At 51.7% G+C, this 24,742-nt stretch overlaps 1 long non-coding RNA gene across 1 annotated transcript; it reads left to right on the top strand.

Moving 5' to 3' along the window:
- Positions 1–3,341: 3,341 nt before the first annotated feature.
- On the top strand, positions 3,342–24,256 carry LOC141975680 (uncharacterized). The gene is made up of 12 exons (XR_012635987.1): positions 3,342–3,977; positions 5,173–5,515; positions 16,168–16,359; positions 17,530–17,661; positions 17,926–18,063; positions 21,045–21,187; positions 21,488–21,663; positions 21,777–21,830; positions 21,944–22,028; positions 22,164–22,298; positions 22,589–22,780; positions 23,517–24,256. It is a non-coding gene; the product is annotated as an uncharacterized LOC141975680 (long non-coding RNA).
- The last annotated feature ends 486 nt before the right edge of the window (positions 24,257–24,742 follow it).

Below are 24,742 nucleotides of genomic sequence, written 5' to 3'. Positions count from 1 at the left end.
ATCAGTCAGGCTACATGAGCTGCTCCGGAGGGTTTTTCATGCAGAAATTGAACGGAAAGAGGATATAATCCTCCGCATTTTACAAATGGGGAAACAAACACGTCACAGTTGCAGGCTTTCTCCAGGGAGTAACGATGTAGTTGTCTTGGTGTTCAAAAAACTCAAAACAAAACCAAAAAAAGTTTGCATTGGTGGACTATGGAGTCTAGCCACTCCTTATTCACTTCCTCCATGCTATTCATGATTTTATAGATCTCTCTCATATCCCCCTTAGTCATCTCTTTTCTAAATTGAACAGTGCCAGTATTTTTAATTTCTCCTCCTATGGAAGTTTTTTCATACCCATAATCATTGCTGTTGCCCTTCTCTGCACCTTTTCCAATTCTAATATCTGTTTTGAGATAGGGCGACCAAAACTGCCCGCAGTAATCAATGTGTGGGTGTACCATGGATTCATATAATTGCATTATGATATTTTCTGTCTTGTTTACTTTACTAATGGTTCCTAACCTTCTGTTAGATCACTGTGCAGTGGCAGTCTAAAAAGAACATGAGGGCCTTCTGTTACATACCACAGTTAGCAATTATGCAATTTTGTATACGAGTTCCTTCAGAACTCTTGGGTGAATACCCTCAGATCCTGGTGACTTATTACTATTTAATCAGTTTGTTCCAAAACATCCTCTATTGACACCTCAGTCTGGGATAGTTCTTCAGATTTGTCACCTAGCAGGAATGGCTCAGATGAGGGAATCGTATCATCTGCAGTGAAGACCAATGCAAATAATTCAATTAGCTTCTCTGCAATGGCCTTGTCTTCCTGGAGTGCTCCTTTAGCACCTTGATCATCCAGTAGCCCCACTGATTGTTTGTCAGGCTTCCTGCTTCTGATGTACTTAAAATAATTTTGCAGTTAGTTTTTCTGTCTTTTGCAAGTTGCTTTTCAAATTCTTTTTTGGCCTAGCTAACTCTACTTTTGTATAGTCAGATCTATAAGAGATCTATATATTATCACAGAGAGGGACTCTCCCACTATGCCCCATCATAGCAGTTCTTGCTCACAACCTATCAACTTCTGGAAAGAGACTTAACTATCTTGAAAAAATTGACAGCGAAGAGTTACAAAGGGACCTCAGAAAACTGGGTGACCGGGCAACAAAATGACAGATAAAGTTCAGTGTTGATTAGCTGTTCCCATGCAAGAAAAAAATCTTGGAGTCATAGTGGATAGTTCTTTGCAAACATCTGTTCAATGTGCAGCAGCACAGAAAAGCCAACAGAATGTTAGGAACTATTAGGAAAGGGAAAAATAATAAAACAGAAAATACCATAAGGCCACTATGTAAATCTTTGATATGCCCACACCTTGAATACTGCATACAGTTCTAGTTACCCCATCTCACAAAAGATATTAGCTTTGGAAAAGGTGCAGAGAAGGGCGTCCTCCACAACAAATGGAACCACTTCCATGGGAGGAAAGATTAAAAAGGCTGGGACTGGTCAGCTTCGAAAAGAGACGATTAAGGGGGGTTATGACAGAGGTCCATGAAATCAGCAATGGTGGGGAGAAAGTGAATAAGGAGGTGTTCTTTACCCCTCTCGTAACATAAGAACCAGGGGGCCACCCAATGAAATTAATAGGCAGCAGGTTTAAATGAAGCTAAAGGAAGTACTTTTTCACACAACACAGTCAACCTGTGGAGCTCATTGCCAGGGGATGTTGTAAAGGCCAAAAATACAACTGGGTTCAAAAAGAATTAACTAAGTTCCTGGAGGATAGGTCTATCAACGGCTCTCAGACAAGATGGTCAGAGATGCAACCTCATGCTTTGGAGTGTCCCTAAACCTTCAACTGCTAGAAGTGTCTGGCACTGGCCACTATGATAGACAGGAATACTGGACTAGACGGACCATTGGTATGACCCGGTAGGAGTGTATTTATTGTCTAATCCCCCTGAAACTCCCCCCTACAGCCCAGGTGTAGGTGTCTGCATCCTTCCCCAAAACCCCTTGTATTCCGAAAACCCCTCCCAGACACTGAACCCCCAAATGATTGTACACCTGGTGCCTGCCCCTACTCCTCATGGCAACCCAAGGCAGAGAAAGCAGACATCATGTGGAGAGCCTTCAACAGAGCCAAGTACTGGCTAATGACCCTGCAGGCTCCCATGCTCGGTTGCATGCACTCTCTTCCCCTGCGTCCCCTCAGTGTCCCATGGGGCTGAGCAGGATCTATCTGCTTATGGGCATGGTCTCTGCTGTACTGGGAAGGATGTGTACTGCCTGCCACGCTCAGTGGGCCGCTCCTCCCGCCCCCCATCTTTGTAGATAGTTTGGGCTTAGAAGAAGTGCTGCTGGGACTAGTGCTGCCCAGACCTATATTATCACCCCCAGCTCCATTACTGCAGCACCCAAAAGCCTCGCTCAGGGTCCAAGTCTCATTGTGCTGAGCATTGCATGGACAATCAGAGAGACAGAGGGATGCATATGGAGATGAGTGTGTAAGGAATGTGGATGGAGGGATGTATATGGCATACAGGGGGTTGGACTGAAGGGTTGGACAGAGGGCTGAAGGGATGGATGGTGATGTCACAGGCTGCTAGTTTGGTGGGTTCAGCTCATGGCTGCTGGTTTGTCACCTCTCGGCCCCTGTTTCTGCAACATCCACCCAGCAGAACCTGGCCTTGCAGCGCTACACGTGTGCTACATGCAGTGCGCAACCTGCTGCTCAGGGATGTACAAGCATGCGGTCTCCCAGCTGCTGAACCGCCTGCTCCAAAGCCTGCCGCAGGTCTCCCCTTCCTTGGGCAGCAAGAGCCTGGCCAGGGTGGTCCCTCAAACCTCCTCACATCATGTACGCAGAGCAGGCTACTAAGCACAGAGACACCATCTTCTCTGTAGCACCATGGCACTGTTACACCATAGTGACTACCTGCAGGGCACAAAACTGGCTCAATGGGGTGGGCAAAGCTGGGACGGGGCTGTAGCATCACAAACTGCTCAATGTCCCAATTTCCTACTACTAGGAGTTACTGATACCTAGATTTTTGGGAGGGGAAGGCGGGGGCTGTCCTGCCACACTTGCTACACCACAATTTCCCATCGCTGGGTCCAGGGGTGGGAGTTGTTGGAGTTTTGACTTCCGTGAAATCTTTATTTTAAATTGGGACACTCATAAAATGAGATTTTTCTGCCTGCCACGGACACTGCACCCCTGGAAGGGGACAGTGCAGGGAACAGGCCTATGGATGACAGACCCTCGGGCTGGGTACAGTCGTCGCGGGCCCCTCTCCCCAGGAAGCCCCGCACTCCTGGACTCACCATGGCTGCATGTGGGGGAGGTCATGATGCCTTCCACTCCAGACACCTTCAAAGCTGCTAGGGGGCTCATTGAGATAGCGGTGCCCAGGTCTCCAACTACGAGGACTCCACTCCCTCGAAGCACGGCACTGTCCGGGGCAAACTGACCGTGTTCGGCCTGTCTGCCCCCCAACCAGGATCTCCGTGCCGTTCGGAGTCCCGACGCCGCTCTGAGTCCTGGCATCACACCTATGCCCTGCGCTGGTCCGACTCGTGGCATTGGTCTCGCAGCCCCGACCTTCGGAACCGCTCCCACTCGAGGTGTTCATCGGCAGATAAGTCGTGGTCGCACTCTGTGACCTCGCGGCGCTCTCAGCACCGGCCTCAGCCTGTACCTTCCAGGCGTCGCCCGACGGACCAGCACCACTCTACATAACGGCACTGCACCCCATCCTGGCACCGCTCTACCTCGCGGCACTGCTCCATTCCCGCTCATGGCACCGCTTCCACTCCTGGCACATGTCCCTGCTTCGACACCGTCCTCGATTGCAGCACCGCTCTACATCGAGGCACCAGTCCTCATCCAGGAGCTGCTCCACGTTGCAGCACCACTCTACTTCACGGCACCACTCCACTCCCCACAGTCTCTCCCCACAGCGACGCCATCCTGCACCACGGTACAGATCAACGTCGAGACCCCGCTACCATTCACAGCACCCATCCTGTCTGTCGGAGGACTATGCCTCCCTTGTGCAGTCCCACACTGCCCCCTCCTCCCCTGCCCCCCCCCCCCCCCCGGGCTGTCCCTCTCGAGATTGCCCTCGATCAGGCAGGGCATCGGGGGTGTCTGAGGCACCCAGATCAAGGCCGTGGAGCCTAAGGCAGGACGTATCAGCACCCCAGTGGCAATTCTGGACCCCTTGGGCATACCATCAGGCCCAGGGTCCCCCTCCTGGCGTTCCTCCGCCTTCCCGTTCAGGATCTCGCCTCCCAGAGGCAACTCTCAGCCCTAGGACCCACCACAAAACCTGGACCCAGCCCCACATCCGCCTGTGGAGGCTACACCCAGTGCTCATGAGGACCCGGTCCCTGAGGATCAAGAGGCAGCCACGGAACTGATCCGTTACACCACAGGTGCAAGGCCTCTGCCACCTCCCCCTGCAAGTGCCCACACACAGAAATCCGCTCCCTGTAAATGGCCTCTCCCTGCTCTCTGAGGGCTCTGACTACCCAAGCACATAATACATAATTTCAGGGAAGCAGACAAGTCCCATCAGCTCTAGATTGCATCCACTAGACTAGAGACAGCAGCAACAATAAGTCACTCCCTTCCACCCCCCTCCACCTGTAAGTCTATACCTAACATGACCCATTGAGGCACAGAGCTATTGACACTCAAGTCTGCATCCCCACAGCTTTCTACACCTGCCTATATCCAATGAAGGGAGATAGTAGAAGGGTCTTTGGCTGATAATTGTCTGGGAGTGTCCCCCTCCTCCCCATGACTAAATGTGAAGGAGGGTGACCTGTGTGCAAATAGAGATGCTCTGTAGTTTCTGGTGTGTCCTTCCATGTCATCTGGTGTGAGTCACTGAAGAACACATTGTTCGCCAGTTCAGTACTCAATCATTCCTTTCTTCAGAGAACCAGAGCATCCTGGCAGGCATGGGTGTCGTGGGCTGAGGGTGTGGACAGACATGGGTGGCTATAGTTCCTTATGAGAGATGAGCATTTTAGGCCTTGGGTAGGCTGGAGAGGTATAGAGAAGGGAGTCCAGTGAGCAGAGCCAGGTGACGTGTGTCTGTCTGTCTAAGGCAAGCACTGGTGGATGGAAGACTAACTTACAAGTGTGTTCTCTCTCTCTCTCTTCAGTTCCTATTGATTTTGAGTAGATGAGAGAATGACCAACCTGTGGCTGAGACCATCCAGGGAGATGGAAACCAGACAGTGATCTACGGAGGAAGAGCAAATAAAAATCTGCTTAAGTTAAGTATTGAGGGAGGGCTCCAAAAACTCTTGTCAGCATGGGGTGGGTCCCTGAGAAAAGGCCTTTGCATCTCTCTGGGACATGATATGCTTGGGGGAGCCCTTTGTGCCCTCTCAAGGAGTTGTCCAGTGCTATGAAGTCTTCCTGAAGTATGGTAACTTTGTGGAGAGCAACGTCCCTGTAACCAGAGATGCTCAGTCCTCAACTCTGTTCCTTCTACATCACTGGGTGAGCTTCCCTGGTCACACCACTCTAGTTCTCCTCTCTACCAACTCTGGCTTGCTTCAGAGGACGTGAGTGTGGGGGGGGGGGGGGGGCGAGAGTAGCCCTTGGCATGTGTTTCTGACCACCAGGGTGCACCACCCAGGGCAGGTGGAGGGTCCAGGGCTCAGCACAGCATCCTGGACTGACGTGCTCTGGCCCGGGCTCCTGGGTTCTGCTCCCTGAGGGCTGTCCTGGCCGGCTCTCATGGGCTGTGAGCGGTCAAAGGGCAGGAGGGAGCTGAGGAGCAGCTGCAGCCCCAGGGTCCCAAGCAGCAGGAGGACAAGATGGGGAAGCTCTGCAGCTGTCTGCACCATGACATCAGCTAATGCAGCAGCCGCCTCACCCTGCCTGACTCTGGTTTCTGGCCTCTGACATAGCCATGGGCCAGGGCCTTGGAGGGGGCAGGGCTGGCTCTAGGTTTTTTGCCACCCCAAGCAAAAAATTTGCTGCTCCAAGAGTGCAACTACCCAAGCAAAAAAAAAGGGGGGGGGTGCCACCCACAATGCCATCCCTGGAATTGTGCCGCCCCAAGCTAGAGCCAGTCCTGGAGCGGGGGCTGGCACTTCACTGAGGAGGAGCAAGGGGTGGAGCCATAGGGAGGGGCAGAGTCTCATGGCAAGTGGGGTTGCAGCTGCCACAATTTTCTGTCTATTCCCCCCCACCCCCTCAACCACCACCGGAAGAGGCTGGTGCTGCTGGGGATGTTACTGTTCTTCTCTGACAAACACTCTGTGCATTATCTTGTCTGCCCACTGGGTGTCACTGCTGCTCCATGGAAGAGACACTCCATGCATGACCTCTTACTCGCCACTGGTGTCATTGCTGCTCCAAGGCAGATGCACTCTGTGCATTATCCTCACTGGTCACCCACCGGGTGTGTCTGCTGCTCCAGGGCAGATTCATTCTATGATTTACCCTGACTGACCACCAACTGTCACAGCTGATCCTGGGGAAACAGTCTGTTCATTATCCTGACTGGCCACTGGGTGTCACTCCTGCTCCAGGGGACACCGGTGCATTACCCTGACTGGCCTCTAAGATAAATGTGTGGTAAAGGCTGAGTACAGACTCCTGCTTCCCTCTAGCTGCAGCTTAGTTTCTAATAAAAGGTTTCCTGCTCATTCTGGGTGCAGGGGGAGAATTTCCCTATCTTCATAGAATATTAGGGTTGGAAGAGACCTCAGGAGGTCATCTAGTCCAATCCCCTGCTCAAAGCAGGACCAAACCCAACTAAATCATCCCAGCCAAGGCTTTGTCAAGCCGGGCCTTAAAAACCTCTAAGGATGGAGATTCTACCTCCTCCCTAGGTAACCCATTCCAGTGCTTCACCACCCTCCTAGTGAAAAAGCTTTTCCTAATATCCAACCTAAACCTCCCTGTCATAAATATAAAGGGAAGGGTAAACACCTTTAAAATCCCTCCTGGCCAGAGGAAAAACCCTTTCACCTGTAAAGGGGTAAGAAGCTAAGATAACCTCGCTGGCACCTGACCAAAATGACGAATGAGGAGACAAGATACTTTCAAAAGCTGGAGGGAGGGAAAAACAAAGTCTCTCTCTCTCTCTCTCTCTCTCTCTCTCTGTGATGCTTTTGCTGGGAACAGAACAAGAAAGGAGTCTTAGAACTTAGTAAGTAATCTAGCTAGAGATGCGTTAGATTCTGTTTTCTTTAAATGGCTGAGAAAATAAGCTGTGCTGAATGGAATGTAGATTCCTGTCTTTGTGTCTTTTTGTGACTTACGGTTTTTCCTAGGGGGATTCTCTGTTTTGAATCTGATTACCCTGTAAGGTATTTACCATCCTGATTTTACAGAGATGATTCTTTTTACTTCTATTAAAATTCTTCTTTTAAGAACCTGATTGTTTTTTTTCATTGTTCTTGAGATCCAAGGGTTTGGGTCTGTGTTCACCTATGCAAATTGGTGAGGATTTTTATCAAGCCTTCCCCAGGAAAGGGGGTGTAGGGTTTGGGGAGGATTTTGGGGGGAAAGATGTTTCCAAGCGGGCTCTTTCCCTGTTATAGATCTGTTAGATGCTTGGTGGTGGCGGCAGCGATAAAGTCCAAGGGCAAAAGGTAAAATGGTTTGCACCTTGGGGAAGTTTTAACCTAAGCTGGTAAAAATAAGCTTAGGGGGTTTTTCATGCAGGTCCCCACATCTGGACCCTAGAGTTCAGAGTGGGGAAGGAACCTTGACACTCCCCCACTGCAACTTGAGACCACTGCTTCTTGTTCTGTCATCTGCCACCACTGAGAACAGCCTAGCTCCATCCTCTTTGGAACCCCCCCCCTTAAGGTAGTTGAAGGCTGCCATCAAATCCCCCCTCACTCTTCTCTTCTTCTTCAGACTACATAACCTCCGTTCTCTCAGCCTTTCCTCGTAAGTCATGTGCCCCAGCTCTCTGCTGGACTCTCTCCAATTTGTCCACATACCTTCTGAAGTGGGGGGGACCAAAACTGGATGCAGTACTCCAGGTGTGGCCTCACCAGTGCTGAATAGAGGGGAATAATCACTTCCCTCTATCTGCTGGCAGTACTCCTACTAATACAGCCCAATGAGCTGTTGGTCGTCTTCGCTGCTGACTCATATCCAGCTTCTCATCCACTAGCAATCCCCAGGTCCTTTTCCGCAGAACTTCTGCTTAGTCAGTCTGTCTCCAGCCTGTAGTGGTGCACAGGATTCTTCCTTCCTAAGTACAGGACTCTGCACTTGTCCTTGTTGAACCTCATCAGATTTCTCTTGGCCCAATCCTCCAATTTGTCTAGGTCACTCTGGATCCTATCCGTACCCTTCAGCATATCTACCTCTCCCCCCAGCTTAGTGTCATCTGTGAACTTGCTGAGGTGCATTTAATCCCATCATCCAGATCATTGATAAAGATGTTGAACAAAACTGACACCTGGGGCACTCCGCTTGATACCAGCTGCCAACTACACATCGAGCCGTTGATCACCACCTGTTGAGCCTGCTTTCTGTCTACCTTATAGTCCATTCATCTAATCCATACTTTAACTTGCTGGCAAGAATACTGTGGGAGATCTTATCAAAAGCTTTGCTAAAGTCAAGATATAAAAATTTTATTAAAGTTAATGTTTAAAATCAAATTTATACAAGTTCAGAGGGAAGATACTGTACATCTGGTGTCAGGTTTGGGTTATAGGGGATTTCAAGTATCGGTTACAAGGTTCACAAGGTACATATATATCACATAACCAGCATAGATCCAGATTGGGGTGCGGGAGTTTTTAAAACGTCAGTGGATTAGTAGGCTCAGGTACGCCACCCATGGAATGTATTACGAGTCCAAGTCAGCAGTGGTGTAGAGAATAAGTACATGGGTGGGGTGTGTCCCTTGGTTCATCATGGAAGGAAGTGGTTATTTCCCTAGTCAGTGGTCTTGGTTACTCGACCTGGTACTGGCGGTGTCCTGTGATGTTCCGTGTAGACGTCTCAGGACCACCTGATGGTGTTGGATACCACGAGCCATCTCATGAGCCAGAAGTAGCGTCAACCGACTCCGCATGCTCTCAGTACTGGCTCGTTGTGGGGGTCCCATGTGCCCAGGGCTCCCACGATCAGGGCTTGGATCTGGACCTCATAGCCCTGGGCTCTCAGGCTGTCGGCCAGTGGGGTGTACTTCAGCGCCTTCTTTGCTCAGGCCTCGTGGAAGGCCGGTGACCTGTTTTCAAATGGCACCATGACATCTACCATGAGGACCTTCTTCTTTTCTGCGTCGGTCACAACGATGTCGGGTCGCAGTCGGCTGCCCGTTCCGGGGATGGCGGAGTTGACAGTGATCTTCCCAGGGGTGGCGGGATGGCTTTCACCAGCCGGTTCTCGATGGTGGTGTGGCAGTGCCGCCAGGCTCTGGAGCGGTATTTGCACTCACACAAAATGTGGGACAAGGTCTCATTGGCGTAGCCGCACTTCCTGCAGTGCTTGTCCCGGTTGCCGTGGCGGATGGCTCTGTTGAGGGGAACGCAGTTGAGTCGGGCCCGGTGGACGAAGCACCAGTCAGCGAACCTGGTGAAGCTGCCCCCGGGGAGGAAGTGGTTGCTGATGTCCCACTTGCTGGACACCTCCAACACCTTGCCCTGGTCCAGCTTCCACTTGAGGTTCTTGGCATAGTGGCAGCAGATGGCGTCTTTCAGGGTCCTTTCCAGCATCATTCTGGTGGTCGGGGTGACAATGGTGTGGTCCGGGGTCTTTAGGAGCGGCATCAATATTCCCAGCTCCCAGTGCTCCTCGCACCACTTCCAGTGGCAGCCGATCCTCTTTTCTAGGCATCTCGAGGCATTGCGGGCGTGGGACCAGAGAGAGGACAGGTCCCCCCGGCCCTCCTGTACTCAGCCTCCAGGGAGCTGCTGAGGAAGTGGCAACGTCCTGCTCATAGCGGGTCCTGGCGATGCGTTTCCTGACCACGTCCTGTACGGCTTTCTCCACGATGCTCCTCACTGTTGGGTTCGGGCACGTCAGGAGGCAGAAGGTTGCCCATCTGAGGTACATTGGTGCTGCCCTTCATGTGAGAAATGTAGATGATGTTGGTGCTGGCCTGTCACGGAGTGTTGGGGAGTCAGGGCCCTGCACCCCCCCCCCTTCCTGCAAATACCCGTGGCTCCCTCCATTTCCCCAGACTGCTCCAAACTGAAACCCCCTCCAGCAGTCTCACCCAGCCTCCCCCCAGCTCCTCTTCCAGCCTTTGTCCAGTTTCCTGGGCAAAGGTGTCACCTGGCCCCAACCCCCTCCTGGCTCAGGTTACAGGCTCCTGTATTATCCCTCAAGTGAAGCCACCCCCTGCTATCCCATCCCCAATGTAGACAGTCCCAGTAAAACTCCCCTGCAACATCCCCAGGTCAATCCTTCCTGCTCCGTCACATGGCCCTTTGGGGAAGGTAGAGCCATTTCCTCACCAGCTACCTGATGGTGCTGTTGGCTTTGTTCAGGGGCACCTTGGTTACGGCCAATCCCCTGAGGACAAAGGAGATGCGGGTGATCAGGAAGGTAGTGAGGGTGTTGATCTTTTGCTAGGGGGTGAGCAGGAAGGAGTCGATTTGGGCTGTGTCCCGCAGGATCTCTGCAGTGGTGTCTTCGGGGGTGTCAAGGTTCCTTCCCCACTCTGAACTCTAGGGTACAGATGTGGGGACCTGCATGAAAGATGCCCTAAGCTTATTCTTACTAGCTTATGTTAAAAGCTGCCACCACCAAAGTGTTACACAAAGAACAGGGGAAGTGCCCACTTGGAAACGTTCCCCCCCCCCCCAAATATCCCCCCAAGCACTACACCCCCTTTCCTGGGGAAGGCTTGATAAAAATCCTCACCAATTTGCATAGGTGAACACAGACCCAAACCCTTGGATCTTAAGAACAATGAAAAGCAATCAGGTTCTTAAAAGAAGAATTTTAATTAAAGAAAAAATAAAAGAATCACCTCTGTAAAATCAGGATAGTAAATACCTTACAGGGTAATCGGATTCAAAACATAGAGCATCCCTCTAGGCAAAACCTTAAGTTAACAAAAGAGAGAAAAACAGGAATATACATTCCATTCAGCACAACTTATTTTATCAGCCATTTAAACAAAACAGAATCTAACGCATATCTAACTAGATCGCTTACTAATATTTTACAGGAGTTCTGACCTGCATTCCTGCTCTGGTCCCGGCAAAAGCATCACACAGACAGAGAGAACCTTTGTTTCTCCTCCGCAGCTTTGAAAGTATCTTATCTCTTCATTGGTCAGGTGCCAGCGAGGTTATCTTAGCTTCTTAACCCTTTACAGGTGAAAGGGTTTTTCCTCTGGCCAGGAGGGATTTAAAGGGGTTTACCCTTCCCTTTATTTATGATGGGGGGGGTCTGTCGGACGTGGAGCCCTGTGGGTGTGCCCAGGTGTTGGTATACCTCTCCCTCTTCAGGAGAGGCCATGGGCTCGCTCTGGATCAGGAACCGTGATGCCCAGACCGGAGCCCTGGCACCACCGTTGATGTGGGGAGAGGCACACTTTTTGGGGTTGAAGTAGAGGCCCATCCTCTCAGCGACTCAGCTGGCAATGTCGAGCATCCGCTGGAGGCTTTCCGAGCTGTCGGCAGCCAGGGCCAGATCATCCACGTAGGCCAGGATGCTGATTCTCTTGCTGTGCAAGTCGAAGCTGGTCGGGCTGCTGGAGATGGCTCGGATGAGTAATTCCATGGCCAGGTTGAAGATGATGGGGCTGAGGGGCAGCCCTGTTTCACGCCGCAGCAGATGGGGATGGCATCAGTCTCTCCCGCCGTGGCACGGATGGTAGTGCTGCAGTCCTTGTAGAGGTCCTGGAGGATCTGGATTAAGGTCTCTGGCATCCCGAACTCTCCCAGGGTGGCGAAGATGTGATGGTGGGGTATGGACCCGAAAGCATTGGTCAGGTCGAGCGATGCTATGGTGCACTGCCTCCTGGCTGCCTGGGTGGCCGTCTGAAGAAGGAAGTTGTGCTCGTAGCATCCCTCGCAGGACATGAAGCCCTTCTGTAGCTAAGCTGACGGCACCCCCGCACACTGACCAGTCCGTGATCCTTGCTGCAAGGCAGCTAGCATACAGCTTGTAGATAGTGGAGCAGAGGGAGATGAGCCTCCAGTTGCCAGAGTCATCTCGTTCGCCATTTTTGTGGATGGGCACGGTCATGGATATTCTCCAGGAGCAGGGAGTGCAGCGGAACTGCTTGCATTTGTTAAAGATGGCGGCAAGCACCAAGCAGCCAGGGTCTTGCTTCTTCAGCAGGTGGTAGCGGATGCCATCTTTTCCAGGGGCGGTGTTTTTGGTCCTTGTCAGCCTCACCAGCACCTCCTGCAGGGAAAAATCTCACTCCAGGTCCTCCGTGAGGTTGATCTGTGGTAGCGGGAGAAGGCACTCTGGGCGTCGCACGTCGGTCTGGGCCTTGCGATCAAACACATTCTTGAAGTAGGAGTAGAGCCTCTCGGACTGGATGGCTCAGTAGGAGGACGTCCCGTTGAGGATCTCCCTCATGGCTTTCGGGCGGTTCGTCCTGTGTAGTTTCTGAATACGAGATGCGGCCGCCGGATGATGCGGAGGAGATGCGGTCAGTCTGTCCATCAGGGTGTCGAAGTTTTCAAAGTTGTCAGCCTTTGCCAGCTCTTCTGTCCAGGTGGATTGCCACGGCGTGGCGACCCTCGCTCGTGGCCGTTGCTCCTCCTGCTGTGTTGTCTTTGCAGGTTCAGGTGCTGCGGGGACGGTCTGTGGCATTGTTGTCTCTCGGACTGGAGAGCGGTGTTCAAGTGGATTTTGAGGCAGGGCAGCTGGTGCAGTGGGAGGGCAGCTGTCAGTGTCTCCGAGACAGTGCTGGATCTTCTGGGAGGGAGTGGGGTTCTGGAAGCACCAGTGTTGGACTTTGGGGGGATGCGGTCGTGTCTGGAAGCGCTGGGAACGGTTCTGGTTCTCCTGCGGGCAGTATCCTGCTGGGGGGTCCTCGGTGGGGCATGGGATTTTTGGCGGTCAGGGTCTCACTGGCCAACCCTGGAGGAGGTGTTTGGTCTCCCAGGGGCGGGGTCTGGTCGTGGGATCTGGGAGCTGTGGGAGGCTCCTTCGTTGGCTGGATCTCACCGGGCCGTCTGGGGTGGGGGTTGCTAGTTGCTCCTACAGCAGGGTGGTATGAGGTTACCTGTGGAGGAGCGCTGCCCCGTCTCGTATTCGTGTTGTGCCAGATGGTTTCTATGAGGTCACTGAGGCGTCTAGTGAAGTTGCTGACTTGTGAGATGGCGGTGATCCCCCTCATGGCAGGGTTCAGCGTGGGGATTCTAAAGATGGAGCTGGTTCTTTTGGTGGCGTCAACTTGTCGGTCAGTCCTCCAGGCGGGAGTGGTGCTTCCATCGGTTTGCGGTTGTTCCCCCCCCCCCCCCCCCCCCGTGTGCTGTGGCTCTGGGGACGCTGGCTTGGGTGCTGAAGCCGGCGCGTCAGTGGGGGTCAGGGTTGGAACCTGCAGGGTGTTAGTGGGATTGACCGTCGCCATTGTGAGGGGTCGCTTGCATGTGGTTTGGTGATACTTAACATTTCTTTTGAGTCTCGAAGGGTAGGTTGCAGCAGCTACATTGGAAGGCGATCCGTTTGTTGTGGGCCTTCCGAACATGTTTGCTGAGGTCCCTGAGGGTCTGGACTCCACGGAAGGGGAAGCAGAAGGGGCAGAGGAGGAGGCCTGTAGGGATTGGGTACTGGAGATAGATGCAGTCATCTTCCCCTGCCTCACTCTCTGTGGGGCAGACCTCTGTTGTGCCTGCAGACTCGCCAGGTGGTTCCTCTCGGTCTGGCAGAGAAGCTTTCGGAAGTATAGTTGCTCCTGGAGGTGGGGGCTGGACTTGCTGGCCACGATATCTTTTTGCCTCGTAAGACAGTGTGCAGCATTGAGATCTTGGGCTGCGGAGTGCGTATATAATTCAAGATTTATTACATCCACCGCTTTCCCCATATCCACAGAGCCAGTTATCTCGTCACAGAAGGCAATCAGATTGGTCAGGCATGCCTTGCCCTTGGTGAATCCATGTAGACTGTTCCTGATTACCTTCCTCTCCTCCAAGTGCTTCAAAATGGATTCCTTCAGGACCTGCTCCATGATTTTGCCAGGGATTGAAGTGAGGCTGACCGGTCTGTAGTTCCACGGGTTCTCTTCCTTCCCTTTGTTAAATATGGGCATTATATTTGCCTTTTTCCAATCATCCGGGACCTCCCCTGATTGCCATGAATTTTCAAATATAATGGCCAGTGGCTCTGCAATCACATCAGCCAACTCCCTGAGCACCCTTGGATGCATTAGATCTGGACCCACGAACTTGTGCACATCCAACTTTTCTAAATAGTCCTTAACCTGTTCTTTCACCACTGAGGGCTGTTCACCTCCTCCCTGTACTGTGTTGCCCAGTGCAGCAGTCTGGGAGCTGACCTTGTCTGTGAAGACAGGCAAAAAAAGCATTGAGTACTTCAACATATTCCACATCATCTGTCACTATGTTGACTCCCCCATTCTGTAATGGTCCCACACTTTCCCTGACCACCACCTTGTTGCTACCATACCTGTAGAAACGCTTCTTGTTAGCCTTCACATCCCTTGCTATCTTGGAAGTTTCTGATCTCTCAGGGCAGGGAGAAGCATGTCCTCCTGAGCAGAGGCCTGGAACCAGGAAGGAGACTACAGGTGTTGTTTGTTCTTCCTTCATTATTTCTAAGGTGTTGGCCAACATGCTCTCTCCTTGCCTGTTGGTCTACAGCCTCCCTTCATAAAAATGTTCACCTGCATGTGTCCAGTGGTGATTTGAGACATTGATTTCTACAGCTCTCTGTGCAGATCTACTGGTGGGAGAATGCGGAGTTAAAGCTGCTGCTTATGTGTGCTTCTAGTGCAGTGTGCCTTGATGCAGCAGGGGAATTGTAGTCTTCCCTTACCTTTGTTTCCAGAATGTGGTGACTGCTTTGCTACCTGGAACAGCTGGAGGTGTGATCAGTGACTAAAAATACATAAAAACATCATATTGACAAGTTTGCAAAGACCCCATTGGGTGTTGAAAATATATTCCCCCAGAATGCCCCTCTTCCCATATTTCTTCCACTATCCCATCCCTATTGCAGTACATTGGTCTCCAATACAGTTGGAAAAATTACCCTAATAAATTATTTAAATTTAATTCTGTGTATTGGTTAATTGGTGGGAGTGGTCCTGTGGGTGCAAACACTCATGAATACGGGTAACGTACATGCATATCCTTTAAGTGTTTTCAGGATCAGGCCCAACCCCTTTATGGACTCAGTTGCAGAAAGGACAGTTTTGTGCCAGAGTCAGACTTTACATATTGGGGCTTTTTGAAAATTACTTGAATATGGCTGTAACCTTGAGGGTATGAGTAGTGACATACACTACCCCAGTGGGCATCATTATATGTTGGCAGAATGAGGCCACATTAGCTATTCTGAAGGGTTTTTCAGGCTGAGATTTAAAGGGAGGAGGATGTCAGCCTTAACCTTCTACAGATGGAGAAACAAGCAGGGGTGAGGCTGAACAATCACCCTGTGGAGCAATGCAGAAAATCAGAAAGTTTTAACGACATATAACTGGGTTCTTTATTATCTCAGTCATGCTTATTACACTGGCAGCCTTACTGTAAGCATTAAGGATGTAATTCTGATGTTTGATTGGTAGTTTGGGGGGGGGGGGGTTAACAAAAACAATTTGTTGTGGTGGACTGTGCATTTTAGCAACTCTAATTCCAACACATCATTTTATAACAGTGCCATTTAATCTTCGTAATAATCAAGAGGGGGATCTGTAGTATCACAGCAGTTTTTCTTACATCACAAATGACTAAACATGTAGGAAGAGGGGCAGGTTATTCCCCTTTCCCTTCACTCTGCACGGCATGTACCTTGCTGAAGGGGAGACATCCCAGGATCTCTGCAGGTGCCCTTTTGCCCCCATCTCTGTACTGAGATGTCACAGTAGGGGCAAGGCACTATGCAGGTGATTGGATCAAGGAGGAAAAGGTGTATAGTAGTACAGTGTAAGATGTGTAGGATGTCCTGGCCTATATAGCGTATTGTACTTTGGAGGTCGCATGGGAGATGGAGGATCTTGTCCTTTCTTCCACCAGGGAGTGAGCAGCCAGAAACTTCTAGCTACCAGGGAGTGGTGGGAAGCACAAGCTGCCATGAGAAGTGCCCTCAGTATGTATGAGTCACAGATGGAGCATCCCCAGGGCCGGTGCAACCACTAGGCAGTCACCTAGGGTGCCAAGTGGTTGGGGGCGGCCAAAAGCACGCTCTGGGGAGGCAGTGGAGCGGAGGTGAGCTGGGGCAGGGGGGCATGGGGAGGGCTGCCTGCAGCAAGTAACGGGGGGCGGGGCGCGCAGGGTGGCACGCTCTGCTTCTCTGCCTCCCAGGCTTGCAGCGCCAAACAGCTGATTGGCGCCGCAAGCCTGGGAGGCAGGAGAAGCAGAGCGGCGAGGCGGAGCCGAGGTGAACTGGGTGGGGAGCTGCCGCGTGGCGGGGAGTTGCCGCGTGCGGCTCCCCGGGCTGAGGGGAAGGGAGGAGGCGGTGGGGAGTTGCTGCACGGCTCCCCGGCCCCAGGGGAGGGAGGGAGCGGCGGCTGGGAGCTAGCCAGGGGGGGGCCTCAGGGCGGAGGCGGGGGGTGGAGCTGCCACAGGGCCCCTGGGGGGGAGGGGCAGGCACAAGGTGGACGTTTTGCCAAGTGTGCGAAACATCCTTGCACCGGCCCTGAGCATCCCTGAGCTGTGCTGCCACTGGGGTGACCCCTTCCAGGACTGGGGACAGTAGGTTACAGTGGAGTACCCTTACCCACCCCCCACCCCCTCATCAACTCTGCTTCTCCTTCCTGCCCTACATGCCTCAGTTTCCACCACTTAAACCACTTCACTTCATCTCCTGCTCCCCTAACTCCAGGCACTCACACCCTCCCCCAATCACCTAGATAAAGCCCCCTAATCCCTCTCATTCCCTTCCCCCAGGGCACCTGCCCCCGAATCCTCCTTATCCAAAAATCCTCTCATCTCCCCAATCCCCTGCATCCCTCCTGCTCCTGCCCATTCCCATATCCCCTGAGCGGGTCCTAAAGCAACCTGTCTCCACTTCAACCCAGATGGGCCTAGCCACAACCCAACATCCCGAAACTGCCAGGAGCCCCAATCCCTCTGCTTATCTCCCATCTGCCCCCCAATTGACCGTCAGCCTAAATCCTCCTCTGGACGCCCCCCTCCGTAAGCCAGCGACCCTCGGCGCCCATCCACAGCCCCCACTATTGCCATGTGCCCAGCTAAGGCTTGCTGGGGGTGGGAAGGAGGGGGAGGGAAGAAATGAAGCAGTGCCTTGTGGGAGATGGAGTGTGCCCCGGCCTACATCTCCCATCAGCCACCGCAGAGCCTTCGGCACCAATGGGAGAGGCAGTGTCCGGTGCCGAGTGCCTTGTGTTTGGGCGGGAGGCGCTTATGGTATTACAGCTTCCGTTTGCAGGGCGGAGCCAGAAATGGAAGTAGCGGGAAGAGGAAGTGATATCAGCTGTCTGGAAACCAACCGCGGTCCACTAGGGGACTTGGCTTCGTTCTGCGCGAGTCGCTTCCGTCAAGAGTGAGGTACCCTGGGAGTTGTTGTTTTCAAAGTGCTGCCTCCTGGGTATGTTGGGTACCGGCACGTCTCAGCCAGTGCCCCCAGCCCACCACAACCGTCCCCAGCCCACACCCCCGCAACCTTCCCCAGTCTGCGCCCCCGTCCCCCACCACGTCCTAGTCCGCCGCAACCTTCACAACCTGGAATGGGAGAGGGAGGCAGGGATGAGGGCAAGATTAAACGCACCGATAGAGCTCTATGTAGTGATAGTTCTTGCTTCGCTTTATTAGTTTGCAGAGGAATCGTCCAGGAGCCTTAGCTGGACGAGAATATGGCAGAAGTGGACCTTAGCAGCCTGGACATCCTTCTAAGGAGACATGAACAGTCCTCATGTTTCTGCCTTCTGCATAACTGGCTGTGAGTAGGAGGTCAGTGCTTTCAATTACTCTTCACAGGCTGTGTGCTTCCTTGTTGGGTACGAGGCTCTGAAATTAAGGCTGAGGAAGCGACAAGAGTCTCCTGAACAAAGTGACCATTTTGGGTGCCGTTACTGTGGGTGCCTTCGAGTTGCAGTTGTAAAGTAGTAAAGGGAGATGGGTTGAGGGCGGAGCCGTGGGATACGGGAGATGTGAAATGAAGAGACGATGTGACATTGCAGATGGGGATGCAAATTCCCCCCCCCCCCCCCCACTCTGCTGGGTTTTGTACCAAGGAAAAAGAAGTCACGCATCAGAGTCTACTACCCTCATGTGATGGAAAGCGAGCGAGAGCGATGAGATCCTGAACATTGTTGATGCCAAACTAAAGCCACCAAACTGGGAGTGAAACAGCTGCTACTGTCAGTGAGATAAATGTCTGTTTTAGTGATTGCTCTGCTCATGGCCCACCTTGCTCCTGGTAGGGAAGCCCTGTAAGGTAGGGCTGGGTTTCTAAGAAAAGGTTCCTGACTAGCTGTGGTTACGAGGGAGACAAGATCCCCAATTTCAGGGGCTTATAATTTCTCTGGCCAGGAGAAGTGTGTCCTATGCAGCAGAAGGTTGCATCTAGGAGGATGACTCCAGGTGGCGAGTTGCTTGCCTTCCTCCCATGTTTTTTTCTCTCTCTCTCTTCTCTAGTGTGTTGGCCAACTTTCTCGCTCTCTCTCTCTCTCTCTCTCCTCTCCTCTCTTTGTGCTGTCTCCCTTCATAGGACACAGGTAGCTTCCCACAGGTGAGGTCTCGGGAGCCAGGGAGAAGTAGGAGGGGACGAAAATCATGCAGGGCAGTGGGTGCGAGAGTGGAGCAGTGACTGTCTGTGTTAACTCAGTCTCTGTTCATCGGGTGGGGCTCATGTAGATGGGATGGAAGAGGGAGGCAGGGCTGAGAGCAAGATTTCAAGCACCAGTAGAGCTTTGTTGAGTGATGGCTCATGCTTAGTTTTTGCAGCTGCTCTTGCAGAGGAATTGTCCAGGAGCGCTAGCTGGAGGAGAAATGGCAGCCATGTACCTAAGCAGCTTGGGCATCCTTCTAAGGAAACATGAACTGTCGTCAGCTTTCTGCCTCCCGCTTAACTGGCTGTGAGTGAGCGGTCAGTGCTTTGAATTCCTCATTGGTACTCGCTGTAGTATTCTTCACGGGCCATGTACTTTCCTGTTTGGTACACGGCTTTGTGGCATTAAGGCTGGAGAAGGGACCAGAGTTGTGCTGTGCAGAGTGACTAGTTCGGTTGCCGTTGCAAGGGGCTGCTTTTTGGTAGTAATGCTAAAGGTGTAATGAGAGGACGGTTGAGGGTGGAGCCCCGCTGTGTGGGAGAGACAAAAAGAAGAGCCAATGCAACATTGCCGATTGAGATGGTAGCTTATTTGTTTTTTCCCCTTGTGCTGGGTTTAGTACCAAGGGAAAAGAAGTCACGCGTCAGAGTCTACTGCCCTCATGTGATGGAAAGCGAGCGAGAGCAACCAGACACTGAGCATTGTTGATGCCACGCAAATGCCGTCCAGTTGGGAACAGAACAGCTGCCACTGTCAGTGAGATAAGTGCCTGTTTTGGTGATTGCTCTGCTTGCAGCCCACCTTGCTTCTGGTAGCGACATCCCGTTAGCTGGGGTGGCTTTGTAAGAAAATGTTCCTGACTAGCTGTAGTTACGAGGGAGACAAGGTCCCTGTTTTCAGGGGCTGCTCATTTCTCTGGCCAGGAGCAGTGTATCCTCTGCAGCAGAAGGTTAGATTGAGGAAGGTGACTCCAGGTGGTGAGTTGCTTGCTTTCCTCCCATGTTTTTTTCTCTGTCTCTCTCTTCTCTAGTCTGTTGGCCGACTCTCTCTCCTCTCCTCGTGCTGTCTCCCTTTGTCAAGGTTCCTTCCCCACTCTTAACTCTAGGTTACAGATGTGGGGACCTGCATGAAAACCTCCTAAGCTTACTTTTACCAGCTTAGGTTAAAACTTCCCCAAGGTACAAACTATTTTACCTTTTGCCCTTGGACTTTTGCTGCCACCACCAAACGTCTAACCGGTATTATTATTATTAGGAAAGAGTTCCTTTTGGAAGCGTGTCTCTCCCCCCCCCCCCCCCAAGTCCTCCCAAACATTACCCCCTCCTTTCTGGGGAAGGTTTGATTAAAAATCCTCACCAATTTGCATAGGTGACCACAGACCCAAACCCTTGGATCTTAAGAACAATGAAAAAGCATTCAGTTTCTTAAAAGAAGAATTTTAATAGAAGAAAATGTAAAAAGAATCACCTCTGTAAAATCAGGATGGTAAATACCTTACAGGGTAATTAGATTCAAAACATAGAGAATCCCTCTAGGCAAAACCTTAAGCTACAAAAAGATACAAAAACAGGAATATCCATTCCCTCCAGCACAGCTTATTTTCTCAGCCATTTAAAGAAATCAGAATCTAACACATTTCTAGCTAGATTACTTACTAAGTTCTAAGACTCCATTCCTGTTCTGTCCCCGGCAAACGCGTCACATAGTCAGAGAGAGAGAGAGAGAGGCTTTGTTTCTCCCTCCCCCCAGCTTTTGAAAGTATCTTGTCCCCTCATTGGTCATTTTGGTCAGGTGCCAGCGAGGTTATCCTAGCTTCTTAACCCTTTACAGGTGAAAGGGTTTTTCCTCTGGCCAGAAGGGATTTTAAAGGTGTTTACCCTTCCCTTTATATTTATGACACCCTTTGTAAGACAGGGGCAGGCATGCTAGGTGTTCATCCCCACAGGCTATGTCTCGGGAGCCACGGAGAAGCAGGAGGGGACAAAAACCATGCACGGCAGTGGGCAGGAGAGTGGAGCGGTGACTCTCTCTGTTACCTCGGTCTCTGTTCATTGAGTGGGGCCGATGTAGATGGCATGGAAGAGGGAGGCCTGGATGAGGGCAAGATTTCCAGCACCAGTAGAGCTCTGTATAATGAGAGCTCATGCTTGGCTTTTGCAGCTAGTCTTGCAGAGGAATTGTCCAGGAGCCCTAGCCGGAGGAGCAAGTGGCAGAGGTGTACCTGAGCAGCTTGGACATCCTTCTAAGCAGACATGAAGAGTCCTCCGTTTTCTACCTCCCACTTAACTGGCTGCGAGTAAGCGGTAAGTGCTTTGAATTCCTCATCTGTACTCACTGTAGTAGTCTTCACAGTATGTGTGCTTCCTTGTTGGGTACAGGGCTCTGTGAGATTACAGCTGGGGAGGGGCCATAGTCTGCTGTCCAGAGTGATTATTTTGGGTGCAGTTGCAAGGGGTGCTTTTTAGTTGGAGTATTAAAGGCGTAGTGGGGAGGAGGGTTCGGGATGGAGCGCCGCCGTGTCAGAGACGCAAAAAGAGGAGCCTATGAGACATTCCCGACTGAGATGGTAACTTATTTGTTTTTCCTCCTTGTGCTGGGTTTAGAAATCAAACGTCAGATTTTACTCCCCTATTTGGATGGAAAGCGAGCGAGAGCAGTGAGCCCGTGAGCATTGTTGATGCAAGGCAGGAGCCGTCCAGTTGGCAGTGAGCAGTCGCTACTGTCATTTGAGAAGTGTCTGGTTTGGTGAGGTCTCTGCTCACAGCCCGCCTGGCTCCAGGTAGGCATGCTCCGTAAGCTGGGGCTGGGTTTGTAAGAAATGGTTCCTGACCGGCTGTGGTTACGAGAGAGACAAGGGCCCCATTTTCAGAGACTGCTCGTTTCTCTGGCCAGGAGCAGTGTGTCCTCTGCAGCAGAAGGTTGCATCAAGGAGGATGACTCCAGGTGGTGAGTTGCTTGCCTTCCTCCCATGTTTTTCTCTCTGTCTCTCTCTCTTCCCTAGTGTGTTGGCCAACTTTCTCTCTCTCTCTCTCCTGTCTTTGTGCCGTCTCCCTTCATAGGACATGGGTAGATGTGCATTTCCACAAGTGAGGTCTCGGGAGCCATGGCGAAGTAGGAGTGGACGGCAATGATGCAGGGCAGCGGGTGCGAGCGTGGAGCAGTGACTGTCGGTGTTAACTCTGTCTCTATTCATCAAGTGGTGCCAATGCATGGATGAGGGCAGGATTTCCAGCACCAATAGAGCTTTGTTTAATGATAGCTCATGCTTGGCTTTTGCAGCTACTCTCGCAGAGGAATTCTCCAGGAGCCCGAGCCGGAGGAGAAATGGCCAAGGTGTACCTGAGCAGCTTGGACATCCTTCTAAGCAGACATGGAGAGACCTCAGCTTTCTTCCTCCTGCTTAATTGGCTCTGAGTAAGTGGTCAGTGCTTTGAATTCCTCATCTGTACTCGTATTCTTCACAGGCCGTGTGCTTCCTCGTTGGGTATGGGGCTCTGTGGTATTAAGGCTTGGGAGGGGCCATAGTCTGCTGTGCAGAGTGACCACTCGCAAGGGGTGGTTTTTGGCTGTAATGCAAAAGGTGTAATGGAAGAGGGTTGAGGGCGGAGCGCCGCCATGTCGGAGAGGCGAAAAGAGGAGCCTACGAGATGTTTCCGACTGAGATGGTAACTTACTTGGTTTTTTTCCCCTTGTGCTGGGTTTAGTACCAAGGAAAAAGAAGTTAAGCATCAGAGTCTACTGTTCTCATGCGATGGAAAATGAGTGAGAGCAGCGAGCCTGTGATCATTGTTGATGCCAGGCAAGAGCTGTCCATCTGGGAGCCAAGCAGCCGCCACTGTCAGTGAGATAAGTGCCTGGTTTGGTGAGGTATCTGCTCAAGGCCCACCTGAGTCCAGGTAGGGAAGCCTCGTAAGGTAGGGCTGGGTTTGTAAAAAAAGGTTCCTGACTAGCTGTGATCACGAGGGAGAAAAGGTACTCATTTTCAGAGGCTGCTCATTTCTCTGTTGCGTCCGCAGCAGAAGGTTACATCTAGGAGGATGACTCCGGGTGGTGAGTTGCTTTTTTTTTTTTTTTTTTTCTCTGTCTCCTCCAGTATGTTGGCCAACACACACACTCCCCCTCTCCCCCTCCCCCTTTCCTTGCGCTGTCTCCCTTCACAGGACATGGGCAGGCACTCTAGGTGTGCATCCCCACAGGCTATGTCTCGGGAGGCATGGAGAAGTAGGAGGGGACGAAAACCATGCAGGGCAGTGTGTGCGAGAGTGGAGCGGTGACTGTCGGTGTTAACTCGGTCTCTGTTCATTGAGTGGGGCCAATGTATTCACTCCCTCATCGGATGGAAAGCGAGTGAGAGCAGTGAGCCCGTGAGTATTGTTGATGCAAGCCAGGAGCCGTCCAGTTGTCAGTGGAGCAGTTGCTACTATCAGTGGGATAAGTGTCTGGTTTGGTGAAGGCTTTGCTCATGGCCCGCCTGGCTCCAGGTAGGGACGCCCCGTTAGCTGGGGCTCGGTTTGTAAGAAATGGTTCCAGAGTTGCTTGCCTTCCTCCCATGTTTTTCTCTTCTCTAGTGTGTTGGCCAACTTTCTCTCTCTGTCTCTCTCTCTCCTCTCCTCGTGCCGTCTCCCTTTGTAGGACACAGGTATGTGTGAGTTCCAAGAGGTGAGGTCTCGGGAGCCATGGAGAAGTAGGAGCGGACGAAAATCATGCAGGGCAGTAGAAAGGGTGCTGAAAGTACCTGAAGAGACAAAGGAACTGAGAAGGGGGAAGTCCAGGGCTGAGTCCAGACTAAGACAGAAATCTAGTCTGTGAAGAGGAACAACTGGAAGTCTAAGCTACAGAAACTGTTCAACTTGCCTAAAGACATTTAGGATGAGAAATTACTTCTTGAATCCAGTCTCTTTAAGATCTTTGGCTTAGTATGCGTGTGTATTTGTATTTGCTTAGTAATCTGCCTTCTTCTGTTTGCTATCCCTTATAATCACTTAAAATCTACCTTTTATAGTTTAAACTTGTTTTTGTTTATTATTATTATTTGTTAATGAATCCAGTTTGTGCAACTTTGAACTGGGGGGGCGGAGGGGCAAGAAGTTGTGCATAGCTTCCTCCACATTAAGGGAGCGGGTGAATTTATGAGCTTACGTTGTATAGATTTTGCTGCAGCGCAAGACAGTATTATTTTTGGGTGTACTTTCCAGAGGGGAACTGCATTTGAGTGCTGGGAGATTTCCTAGCAGAGTCTTCTTGTAGAGAGCTGTTTACAGATGCCGTGTGATTCTACAGCTGCTGCGTCCCTGTGTGTGTGTGTGTGTGTGTGTGCGCGCGCGTGCTGCCAGAGGCTGGAGAGCCTACGTCAGCAAAACACGGAGAGGGAGCCCAGGCTAGTGGAGCAGTCAGGTTCAGTGAAATCCCAGTACATCAGGTGGCATCCCAGCACGGTGGTCAAACCTGTCCCAGAGTGGGGCCCCTGAGAAAAGACCTCTGCATCTAACTGGGGCACAGTAAAAGTGGGGAATCATTTGTGCCCTCTCAAGGAGTTGTCAGGTGCTGTGGAATCTTCCTGAAGTCCAGTAACTTCGTGGAGAGCAACTTGACTGTAACGAGATGCTTAGTCCTCAAGTGTCTCTTCCTTCTGTATCACTGGGTGAGCTTCCTTGGTCATGCCAGTCTCGTCGTCCTCTCTAAAGCAGGCCACATTCAGCAGAGGACGTGAGCAGGGGTCTGAGAGTAGCCCTCGGCCTGTGTCTGCACTCACCAGGTAGCACCACCCACGGCATGTGGAGGGTCCAGGACTCTGCCCAGCACTCCAGACTGACCTGCTACAGCTCAGTCTCCTGGGTCCTAACCCCTGCGCTCACTGC

The sequence above is a fragment of the Natator depressus genome, chromosome 21, assembly GCF_965152275.1.
Source record: "Natator depressus isolate rNatDep1 chromosome 21, rNatDep2.hap1, whole genome shotgun sequence".
Taxonomy (NCBI): domain Eukaryota; kingdom Metazoa; phylum Chordata; order Testudines; family Cheloniidae; genus Natator; species Natator depressus.
This window is presented reverse-complemented; position numbering and strand designations above follow the sequence as displayed.